At 31.3% G+C, this 12,998-nt stretch overlaps 1 protein-coding gene across 12 annotated transcripts in view; it reads left to right on the top strand.

The window, feature by feature from the left end:
* LOC145266346 (ankyrin repeat domain-containing protein 17-like) overlaps window positions 1-12,998 on the top strand; it is a 331,800-nt gene that overhangs the window by 99,326 nt on the left and 219,476 nt on the right. Inside the window, exon 1 of one of the 12 annotated variants that reach the window (XM_080121954.1) lies at window positions 4,873-5,124. The exons of 9 other annotated variants lie outside the window; for them this stretch is intronic. The gene's annotated coding sequence lies outside the window, so the exon portion shown is untranslated. Of the gene's footprint in view, window positions 1-4,872; window positions 5,125-12,998 lie in introns of those variants that run through there. 2 more of the 12 variants (XM_080121951.1, XM_080121944.1) reach the window with 2 other exon arrangements.

Below are 12,998 nucleotides of genomic sequence, written 5' to 3'. Positions count from 1 at the left end.
ACACATAGTTCTTTTTATATAATAGTAGATAGATAGCAATGTCAAAACAAATGCTGGTCTTGACATTTGAAAATAAAAAGAAAAGAATAATTCATTTATATCCATGTCAAAAATGTCAATAGTTGTTTTGACGTACTGTTTAGAATTTTTTGACCCACTTTTTCATTAAAAACATTCACTCAGTGTGATTGGGATTTTCTCAAAAAATAGCCAAAATTTGTTTAAAATGAAAACGCTGTTTTCTGTGGGTATATAATTTTGGTTCTTGTGTAGAATTTCCCCTATATTAAAGACCAAAAATAAAGAAAAATCTGTATGATGTACGTACCCATGACAAAACGAAAATATCATGTTCCAAAAATCACATAAATTGATCAAGTAGTTTTCTTTTTAAATCAGAAAATCAAGTTTTATGAATATCAGGGGAGTGACTCTCTTTCCTGTCATTTTGGGAGGAAAAAATCACAAGAAACAAGGAAGGTAACTTAACAATTCATACTTTATGTACTTTATGCGCCTGGCAAAATTTAAAATTGCACCGAGCTCTCTACTGAACACGGTAAGTTTGTGAAAATGAGTTAAAAATAAAAAACTATACAAAATACTGTTAGAAACTCACTCAATATATGTTACCGTGACATAGACTGACATATATTTAGTAGGTTTATAACAGTATTTTGTATGATTTTTATCTTTTACTCATTTTCCCAAACTTACCGTGTTCAGTAGAGAGTCCAGCGCCATTTTGAATTTTCCTATACATCGGTAAACACTGTGTTTTTCGAGCTGAATAAACATGTTACATTAAATAAAAACACTAAAAAATTATCCAGTTAGGTAGAAAAGTAACTTATCTTGCCTTTGATAACATTTATTTGTTATATATTTGTTTTTTGACAACTTTTTCGAACCTATGTGTACAGTAATACAAACCCTAATTTTGTGATAAAAGTTCAAATAAAGACTGAATAAAACTTCTACTTTTATATTTGCTTAAAAAAAAAAGAAAGATACATCATCTGTACCTTAAAATTTGTCTGACGTCACTTCTGCCAAATGGCTTTGTAAACAAATAAGTGCCAATCTTAATGAAAGCTTCCACATCTACATCTACTGTCGAGGCTGTGGTCATCAGACAGTTGATCAATTCATTTCCTCATATCCTCTGAGCCACAACTTGTCTTTGACTGTGCCCAACTCAAGCCTGTTCCCAACCTTGTAAACTGTCACTCCTAAAAGTGACCTTAAACTAACCATATTGACCTTGTTCCAATCATCACCACACCTTGATTAGTGATGACCAACAACCCCACCCTAGCTTCCTTTTAACTTCCTTGGTGAACAACTTCCTATCCATTATCTTTCCACCAACCTTATTTCGTTTTCCTTTATTTATGTGATAAACTTATTTTCTCTTTTTAAATAAAATTTTTTTTTTTTTTTTTTATTAAAATTTTTTTTTTGTCTTTCTCTCCTATTTCCTAACAATGGGGCAGGGTTGGGGGGGGGGGCTCTATAGTATCACAATGTATCCCAAAACTTTCCAGCATCTAAAATGGACATAAAACCTGGTGATTTTTAATGGAAAAGTTTATTATTCTAAAATGAGTTTGATAAAAGAAAAAAAAAAAATTTTTTTACATTTGAGTGGCATCAGGTATAGCGTCATGCAAAATCCATTCCATTCAGCTGCTAGAAGAATTGTGCTGCTAAATTTGTAATTGATTCATGTTTTCGACAGATTAAAAAAATGTCTTTATTTTCAGTTTATTTCTTAAAATTTATCCATTTTATATATTGTAATTTTTTATTTATAAATATTTATAATATCTGAATTTTTTTTTATTGGTTCTCTTCAAAGTTGAGGAGTCTGAAAGTATAAGTTTGACTTTGACTCCTAGGATTCAAAAAATTCTGATTCTGACAGTTCCAAAAATTCTTAATTCTTACAAGTCCTAAAATTCTGACTGTGATGATTCCAAAAACTCCGTCTCCAACGATTTCAAAAATTCCGGCTGACAACTTCTAAAATTTTGAGTCTGACGATTCCAAAAATTCCAACAGCTCAACCAATTAAATTTTGCTTGTCCTTCTTCAATTGATGAATCAAGATTTGATGATTCTTCACGACATAAATTTATCTCAAATGCAAAATCATTCATTATTGATTTTATTGAAAGAATTAGGAGTGGATGGAACAGGTTCAAGAAACTTCTACCATTACTAACCAGCTTAGTGTTACCACTGTCAGCTAAGGGAAAAGTTTATCTGGCATTTGTGTGCAGTGTGATGATTTATGGAAATTCTAACTCATAGAATTTTAAAATTTCTGACTCCAACGATTCTAAAACTTCTGACTCCAACTCTATTATTTTAAAATGTTCTAATATTCAGACTGTCTTTTAATTCTTTGAAATCCGACTCCACCTCCTAGCTTTCTTATGATGTCGACTCTGACTCCTTCGAAAACCTTTGACTTCAACTTTGCAACCATGACTCATTTACTTGCTTTCATCTTTCTTCAATTTCAGAAGGTAATTTTTCTTGAAAATCTTTTCTTTTTATTTTTTTACCATTGCTACAATCGACTAGTATTGTTGTATATTGACTCCCCTTTCCTTCTGTGTCCAGATCTTGACTTTTTTGTTTGTAATTCCAATTTGTCAGTTTCTATGACAGCTCAATCAATGAAATTTTGCCCGTTCTTGTTCAATTGATGAGTCAAGATTTGATGGTTCTTGATATTAATGCAGGTGTGCCTCAGGGCTCGATCCTTTGACCTTTATTATTCTTGATATTCATAAACGACCTCCCTAATAAAATAAGTAATCCAATTTATCAAATGTCCTCTACTAGTGATTACTTCAATATTGTCCTATTGACTACAGTACACTCATTAACCCTTATCCTCGAGTAGCCTCCGAACCTTGATAAGTGGTGACTCTTTTGTAAAAAACAAAACAACAATAACAAAAAAAAAAAAAAAAAAACAAGAACCCCCAATTTAATTTAGGGAGAATTCTGGACAAGATCCTGAATTTCTTCTATTTCATATTTCATTTGAAAGTAGAAATCATATATTTTTATAACATCTTACTGCTAAATTATACTTTCAAGTTGCCTTTCAAAAAAAAAACCATTTCTTACTCTTATGGCTTGTCAATCCAACTGATCTTCAAAGTACAGGTCTATGCATGGTTCAACAAGTGAATGAAGAGTTTGTTTATTTTCGTGCGTCAGTTGCATGCTAACTTTCGTCACGTGTGGGTTTCATAATTAAAAAAAAATTATTTATTGTATAAAAAATTCTGGTGGTAAAAGGTCAAGGGTACTTGTCCAGTTTACAACACAATCTCCGCCAACTTTGTGTCAGCATTTCCTAGCTTGTTATGGAAGCAACTGGGAGATTCCGAAACAAAGACGACCAGCCAATTAATTCAAAACTTGGCATCTTCACACTTCACTGTCATCGCTGAGAAAATTTCATTCTGGAAGAGAATTCTAATATGGTTATTTATTGCTAGCAGGACCTGTGGAAATTCCACAGAATGAGAAACATATTTAATCAACAAATATGTTTTAATAAAGCTGTTTTTTGTTTTTTTTTAAGAGGTAAAAAAAAAAAAAAAAACAAGAACACCCAACAAAGAGCATAAAACCTCAAAATATTTCATTACAATTATCCCAAATATTTAGGCTAGAATATTCAGTTAATTCTGAGCAAATTTTTAAATATTTAATTCGTTAATGGAATCAAAACACTATAAATTTTTATTTTTATCGTTTTATTCTAGATTATGAATACAATTGAAATCATAATAATGTGAAAGTCACTGAATATTATTAATATAGAAAAGAGAAGATTGTAAAAATATTCAATAACTAGCTGTATATCCTGAAAAATATTGGTGGGCGGAAGGTGCAGACACATACTATTTAAGATACACCAAATATCCTAACTTATTACGATTTTCCTAAAAGGGGATCGCATGTTGGATTTATGAAAGCATAAAATAAATCAATTTTCATCTACAAAAATTCAACGGAAATAGCTTAAAGGAGAAATAACTTTAACAGTTTAAATAAAGAAACTCCCAATTTTGTTTTCATTTTAAATTAAGCGCTCAGCACAACTTATGTTTCACATTTAAAACATCAAAAACTTATCCAGGTAGGTAGAAGAGTAACTTATCTTGCCTTTGGTAACATTTATTTGTTATATATTTGTTTCTTTACCACTTTTTTCGTACATTGGTCTATTATAAAATGAACCGTAAATGGCAGTTATTTGCATGTTTGTATGTCCAGCTAAAAATGCAAAAATACACAACAAATCCCTTCAAGTTGGTATTTTTTAATCAGAGTAACCTTGGAAAAAAATATCTAAAATTTAGAAAGAAAAAAAGATTCATTCTTTGAAAATCAAATGGCCATTTATATCATTTAATGTAATCAAGAATCAAGCACGATTTTTAATGTTATGAATTAATACACCCCAGGAAATGAATTATCATTTTTTTACATATTGAAAGACACTAACTCCAGATTTAATTTATCGTTTCTTAACTAGTGTCATTACCCTAGAAAGAAATGGGTGTGTGGGAGTTTTAGTGTTCTGGAAGAATCCTTATTTAAAATGGGCACATTCAGTAGCGTTCGGAAGGCCTCCTGAGTTTTCACTCCTGACAAAAAAAAATAAATAAAAAAAAATAAGATAAAAAAAAAATTTTTTTTCTGGGTTGGTGATGAAAAACTTCACACTATTTATGATCTTCTATTTATGTATTTATTTATTCCACCCCAGGCAACGCCGGATAGCCCTACTAGTATTCATGTAAAATTGAAATTTACTAAATTGAGTTATCGCCCTTAGTCTGTGTCAATTCTTAACGGGAGAATCCCCCACCCGCACCTCATTTTCGAGCATCACTAGTTTCGCCCTCTAACGTCAACTACGCGTATTAATCGCAAATAAAGGGCGATAACCAATTAACATTTCATGCTCTTTGATTGACGTGAAATAATTTTGATGCAAGTGGGAAATATTTTCTATCTATGATTTAAAAACACAAGAAAAGAAAGAAAGAACAAAAAAGGATACCAACGACCTTGATGTCTTTAATGGTGAAGTTGTTGAAGTTTTTTCTTGTTTATTAATCTTATTTACTTAAAAATATTTTCCTTGTTTTATAGTTTTTCTTCAGCCTTGTCCAGTGTTTGAACTATCAACGAGTTAATATTTTTGGTACATCGGATACTTGTAAGGAATAGCCATCCCAGATGATTTCGATTCCGAGTATTAACGGAGAATCCCGGAAATAACTGCACCTTTTTTATTTATTTATTTATTTTTTTTTTTTACTTTTTTTTTTTTTTATTGGTACGTCTACAAAATTTAAACCGATGAGAACAATTTATTTATTTACAATTACGAATTAGTTTTACCCGCTGATGGCTGACGGAGCAAGAAGATCCTCTCGTTATTTTGTGATTTGAGCTCGGCAAGATGCACTTGGAGCAGGTCAGAGGTTACATCGGTCAAAACGCTGTGAGAATAATATCCTAGTAGTTAAAATAATCTAAAAGGGGGTGCAACTAGCGCAGAGGGGTCTGAAATTCGAGTCTCGTTTTCAGTTGGTGAAAAGTTGGGTCACGTAGTACTCTGCTGACGGTGTAAGAGCAGAAAATTAACCCTTTGAATGAACATGTATATTAATAGCATTTCTCAAATTGGGGTTGGGGGATATTGCCACCAGAAGTTATTCTTATACCTAACTTATTTTTAAGTGTTTATATAAGTCGAAACTTTGAAGAATTTTCACCATCTTGTTGTTCTAACAACTCTGCGCTATTTGTTTCAAACAAACAAACGCCTTACAATAAGTACAACTAAAAATGGTACATGCGAGACCCCCTATATGTACAACGGTGTAGTAACTGTAATTTAATATAACTTTTGTACCATTTTATACGCAGCTTACAAATAAACTAGTAATGTTATTTTGGTACTAATGCACTTATTGATCCGCGCTATTTTTTATTTTAAATCGTATTTTCAAGTTTAATTAAAGTTTTATATGTTCTTTTGGTAAATTTTTAGTTTAGGTCCAGAGGTCCAGGTCCACCCTCCATCTCCACAATTTTCTTTTAAATGACGACTCAAACAGGTTTTCGACTATGCTGAATACGGAAATCGCATTGAAATTTTGCAGAAATAGTAATCGCGATATAAAAAGTTGTATTATGCATTGTATTCTTTGGCGGCCATCTTGTTTACGTGCGTGCACGCGCGCCATAAACAAATCTACGCGCGTAACAAAGATGGCCGCCGAAGAATACAATGCATAATGCAACTTTTGGGTTTGTATTACTGTACACATAGATTCGAAAAAGTTGTCAAAAAACAAATATATAACAAATAAATGTTATCAAAGGCAAGATAAGTTACTTTTGTACCAAACTGGATATATTTTTTGTGTTTTTATTCAATGTAACATGTTTATTCAGCTCGAAAAGTATACAGTGTTTACCGATGATTGGAAAATTCAAGATGGCGTCTGACTCTCTCTTTACCACGGTAAGTTTGGGAAAAGATGTTATAAATAAAAAAACTGGATAAAATACTGTTAAAACTCGCTCAATATATGTTATCGTGACATAGGTTGACATATATTCGGCTGGTTTTTAATAGTATGTTGTCTAGTTTTTTATTTATAACACCTTTTTCCAAACTTACTGTGTTAAAGAGGGAGTGAGGCGGCAGGCGCCATCTTGAATTTACCAATACATCGGTAACACTGTTTTTCGAGCTGAATAAACATGTTACATTGAATAAAAATACGAAAAATATATCCAGTTAGGTAGAAAAGTAACTTATCTTTCCTTTGATAACATTTATTTGTTATATATTTGTTTTTTGACAACTTTTTCGAATCTACAAAACCGGTTAAAGTACAGAATAGGTACAAAACACCCTCCCTTCCCCATGTTAAGAATGGCTTTTTAAATAATAACGTGGTACTCATGCAGAGAGTGATCCGTGCTGAAATAATGTTATTTAAAAAGCCATTTTTAACATGGGGAGTGTGTTTTGTACCTATTCTGTACTTTTAACCTTACAATTGAATAAAAAAATAAATAAAACTTTAATTAAACGTGGAAATACGATTTAAAAAAAAAAATAGCGCGGATCAGTGCACTCTCTGCATTAGCACCAATAACGTTATTATTTCAGCACGGATCAATAAGTGCATGGAGTACCGTTATTTTTTTTTTTTTACAGCGAGCGAAAATAACGAAAATGTGAGATTAAAATCGTTTTTAGGCAATACTAAGGATGACCACCAGCAATAACAAATGATATTGCTTAATGCTTAACTACTAATTTGCGGAAAATTTAAATACTATATTCGTTTTCAGCATATCCAAAAACTTACAAAAGTCATTTTAAAAGAAAATCTTATAAGGTGGAAACGAAGTAAAAATTTACCAAATTGAATTTAACTTGATAATAATATTAATTAAAAATAATAATAAAAAAAAAAAATAGTGCGATGACGCATAAGTACCCTAAACACTTATCCGAGTAGGATAAGGAGTAACATCTTGCCTTTGGCAGCATTTTTTGGGTGTGTGTGGTGTGGCGTGCCTGGTGTGGTACAAAGATAGCGCCATACTCTCTCCTTTTGAAGTTTCGATAATCATAAAAAAAAAAAATCTTAAATAAAAAAAATCAAAAAAAAATCATGACAAGCAAAAAAAAAAATGGAAGAATTAATTTTTTTATTTAAACTTTTATGGGGGTAAGGGCTGAAAGCCCGCACGCACGGATCAAAAATATATGCGACTGTTATTTGCTGTGACACCGGCGACCGAGTACCACGTGATTTTACTTTTCCCCATCTGAAAACTTGACTCGAATTTCAGACCTCATCTGCGCTATTTGCACCTTAAAAGGATAGCTAGTTATGTATTTTTGGTACTTTGGCACGTATTGTAGCGTGCTGAATTAACGTTATTTAGAAGGCCATTCTTAACATGGGCAGAGGAGTTTTTTTTTTCTAATTATTCTGGATTTTTACCTAACAATTTAATAAATATCGCAAAACATGAATTCAAAGCACCTTATTTTATTTATTTGGTACTCATTCAGACAGTGATCCGTGCTGAAATAATGTTATTATTTAAAAAGCCATTCTTAACATGGGGAGGGGAGGATGCTTTGTACCTATTCTGTATTTTAACCTTACAATTGAATAAAAAAAAACAACTTTAATTAAACGTGGAAATACGATTTAAAAAATAGCGCGGATGATAACTCTCTGCATTAGCACTGTTTATTTTTATTTATTTTATTTATTTATTTATTTTTTTGCCCACTTTTACCCCAAACAAGATAATTGCCACTTGGGCGTAACGGGCTACTATTTGGGATCATTTCTAGCAGGGAATTGTGGGGAGTTGAGCAGCGAGATGGCTGTTTACAGTTAAACTTCTGCATTTTTAGTACAGTTAGGAAGCAGGAAACGGATTATTCCAAAGTATGGAAACTACTAGAGTAGACGGCTTTCTCGGTATCTAAGGACCTCAACAGTGAAGGGAAGGGGTGGGATTTTGCTGTTGTGTTAGTCAGGATTATGTGCATGGAGCGGCTACAAGTGCTGTAAAATCATCAAAGCACATTCCATTAAAGTACTTTTTAAAACAGGCACAGGAATGTAACATTGCAGCGATCTGACAGAGGTTTGAGCTTGGTTGATGGTGCAGGACCTACTAATCATAATCCTCAAAATTAGGCTCATACTTGAGACTTTTTGTTGGACCCTGACCAACAGTGAAAGACTATTGGTAAATGCACCATTCTAAATGTGGAAACAATACTCCATGCAAAGGCGAATTGTGGCCTTGTAGAAATGCAGGATACTCTCTCGTGTGAGTAAATTTCTAGCATGGTAAAGGGAGCCCGCCTTCTTTGCAGCAGTCAATTTGGTTCAGTTCAAATTCAATTTGTTTTAACTCCAACCCTTTACTTAGTTAGTGTCGACGGCACTTCTGCATTATTCGGGCGATCGCCATTTCTTCTTGGTCAAATAACAAACAAGATTTCTTATATTTATTTATTTATTTTTCGAATACAAAAATATTTGAAAAACAAAACATTTATTGAATAATACATACTGGCAAAAATGGTGGAATATAGCAGGGTCATAGTTTTGAAAGCCGATTTATAATTTTTTGTAGGTCTCCGACTACTTTTTGCTTGTATTTGAAAGATTAAAGACTAATTTCCAAAAAGGGGAAAAAAATATTTGTACACATGAAAGAAAATCATGTAAAATGTTTTCATGGCGAGCTGAATGTTGAAGTTAAATGAATTCATTGTAAAAATCCTTTAAAAAATAAATTAGTTTTCTGGGTCTATTTCAAAGATAGTCAAATCGTAAGATATTGAAATAAATAAAGAAAAGAAAAAAGCATAATTAACTCCCAAAAGCGAGAGATTCTCGATTCGTTCAACCGAAAGTCCTTGTCACATGGATTATATGGAAGCCCAAAATTTCAGACAGTCGAAAGGGGTAGTTAAGGGGGGGGGGCTGTTTTTTTTTTTTTTTTTTTTTTTTAAAATCCCAGAAAGATTATATTAAAATTATATGGCGAAGGTTTCACATCCATTGCAAGCAAGGAAAATATTAGCATCTTACATGTAAAAATTATGCAAAACCTGTAATTTTTTTTTTTTAAGTAGAAATATTTTTTGCGATAATTGTTTTGTATGTGAAAATATTAAATAAACAGTGCTTCTTAATTCAATGATAATATCAGTAGTTTTAGAAATTAATTTTTCTTTTGAGTTATATCGAATTCATTAATATGGATGTTAGAGGCTTTTTTTTTTTTCGTAATGTTCTTATAAAAATTATTTTTTTTATAATCGTTACAATTTACGATGCTTTATTTTCATTAAAAAAAAAAAAAGCAAATGGATTTTTTTTTTTTAACTGAAACCCATAACTTTAGTAAAGGTATTTTGTTTTAACAAAATAACGCATTTCCACTAAGATATAAGTAAAAATGTGTTCATTATATTCCGTGATCATTATTTGATAAATACCGAAAATTTCATTAAAATTGGTTATCTGATTTTTGATGAATTTTTAAGTGAAAGAAGGGATTTTTGCACGTAGCTATTGTATGAAAATATAATTAAAACATCTAAGTCTCCGCAAGACAATATAATTGTAATAATTCATTTTTGTAACGAAAGCTACATTGGATTTTTATGAAATAATTTATTTTATTTTTTGGAACAAATTATTTTAATGAAACATTTTTCGAATTAAAGCAATTTTGAAGGGTCAACAACAAATTAATAATTTAAATGAGAAAGTAAAAGTACGAGTTATCGTCCCCTGTTCCTATGGAAGCGCCATCTGGTGACAGTTTAGTGAAACACGCCAAAAAAAAAAAAAAAACACGGCGCTCGCCCGAATAATGCAGAAGTGCCGTGTCGCCTTCCTTTTTATATTAGTTTTTCGTGACTTAAACTTCTTCAGTCATTTCCGGGATCGTGATTTCCCGTCAATACTCGGAATTGACTCCATGAGAGCTGAAATTTTTGGGGTCATAACAAATATCAAAACTTTTATTTTAAAATTGGCGGAATTTGCCAAAATAAAATATATTGAAATAAACTTACTTTTTTTTCAAAAAAAAAAAAAAAAAATTGTGCCCTGGAAAACCAAATAAAGACTTGCCATTGAAAAGTTAATTTTTAGACGTATTCGGGTCCATTTCGAACGAATATCCCATTTGAAAATTGTCGCCAGCAAGTAGTTCTGAAAGACCTACATTTTCCGATGAAATAAATATAAATCCACCGGTTGCCATTTTGAATATTGTTGTTTACAAGTCAATCCGACCTTGTTTTTGAAAACGAGCCAGCCCGATTTCCTTAATTTTTTATTTTTTTCCCCCGTCTTATTTATAATTTAATATTTGGTGGATAGGGGTACTCCTCTTCCCCCGTCCTTCCTCTAAAAAAGTACATTATGAGAGCAGAAAAAAGGTAGATTTGACCCCACCCCGAAAATGTTTTTTAATTAACGAGACCGGGTTGACTTGTTTTCGAAAACCAGGCCGGATTGACTTGTAAACAACAATATTCAAAATGGTGATCAGTGTATTTATAAGAAATGCATTGGAAAATGTAGGGTTTGTGGGTGATATGAAAAAATACGTCTGTGTAGACATTAAAAATGTTTCTTCTCTTAAACATTATTGCATAAGGAGTCATTTCGAGTAAAAGTTAATTTATTTTACCCATTTTAAACTCGAACAATGCACGATTAAAATGTGTTAACATTAGGTACCTCCACAGCTTTGTGTAAAATGTCAGCGTTTGACACAATAACAGCAACGTCATCATTTTGTGTGTTTACTATTTTCAGTGTCAATTTTTATGGATGGGCATAACTTTTTATTTTTTTATTACTATCGGATTTTCATGTTTGCATTATAAAAGATTTTTTTTTTATCTAACTACACGGGCGAAAGTTAATAAAATTTATTTTAACGTCTTCTGTCAACACTTATGTATATAAAGATAATGCGGCTTAAAGGCCTTCGTACTTTTTTGTAAAAAGGCACAAAAAATAAAGACCACATTCCATCAGTTAAAATAATCAAATCAAAACGAATTTTTTAGGCCAATTTTGGAATTTGGATTTTTATTATATAAAGAATCATATATTATTATATATTTTTTTTTAATATTGGAAATCTGTTAGAAAAAAATCTTTGTTTAAACTTCACATCGCGGAATACTGGAATTTAATATCATTTAAAGGTAGGTACCTCCAACGTGCGCCACAGTTTTAATCCTCACTGTATGTAACACGATGTAACTGTAATCTGATTTAATATTATCATCCTAACTTGTTTACCATTTTTAAAAGAAACTTCAAATAAAAATAAAATTTTTTTACAACATATGAAAATGCGAGACAAAAATCGTGTTCACATTATCGACGCTTTAAAACCACGTTCCTATGTAGTGATCATATTGAAGCTATTGACACCCATGTTTTTTTAAATCCAGCAAAAATCAAATAAGTCATATTTTCCTGGAATTTTCGATAGTCATTATTAAATAAACTTACATAATAAAAGTAGGTTTCGTTAAATATATATTGAATTAAAAAAAAAAATTTTATAGGTGTTCTACCCTCCTCCTTATTTCATGTTACGAAAACTAAAAAAAAAAAAAAAAAAGAAAAATAAATAAATGTAGGTCGATAAAAATTTGAACATTTTTTAAAAGCTGAAAAGATCAAATAATTAAAAAAAATAGGTATTTTCTATATCTTCTATAATGTAAAGCTGAACGTCTGTGTGTGTCTGGTCACGAATAGGCTCCTATATGGTTAACTTTTCTAGAAAACTGATCACATATAATGATAGAAGTTGTATCGAGACACAGGAATGGGTATGTTTGATCTGGCATAATGATGATTCATTGAAATTGTGGGGTCTGCGTTCGCGCCTGGTCCACAAAGTATGGAAATAAAATATTTAAAAATTAAAAAAAAGAAAAAAAGTTTACAAGTGTTTTTGATATAGATGCACATAATAATACTTTGATAAGTATGTTTTAACTTAGAGATGGTATAATAAAATTGTGTGCCTGGCCTCCATAGAATGGAAATAGGCACAAACTTTAAAGACTTTTCATATCTATCTGCGTAAGTATACTTTGATAATTATGTTTCAGCTTGAAGAAATATGGTATAATAAAATTATGGGGTGTTCGTTCGCACCTGACCTCCATAGAATGGAAATATGTCACAAAGTTTAACAAGGTTTTTTAATATAGATCCACAGAATATTGTGATAAGTGTTTCAGTGTGAACAGGTATGGTATAATAAATTATGGAGTTTGTCTATTTTATTTTTACTTTCATCATATTTTGCTTTGGTTTTGATACCCCCAAATTCAACCC

This window comes from Euprymna scolopes, chromosome 41 (assembly GCF_053919585.1).
Source record: "Euprymna scolopes isolate OS-2025 chromosome 41, ASM5391958v1, whole genome shotgun sequence".
NCBI lineage: Eukaryota > Metazoa > Mollusca > Cephalopoda > Sepiida > Sepiolidae > Euprymna > Euprymna scolopes.
This window is presented reverse-complemented; position numbering and strand designations above follow the sequence as displayed.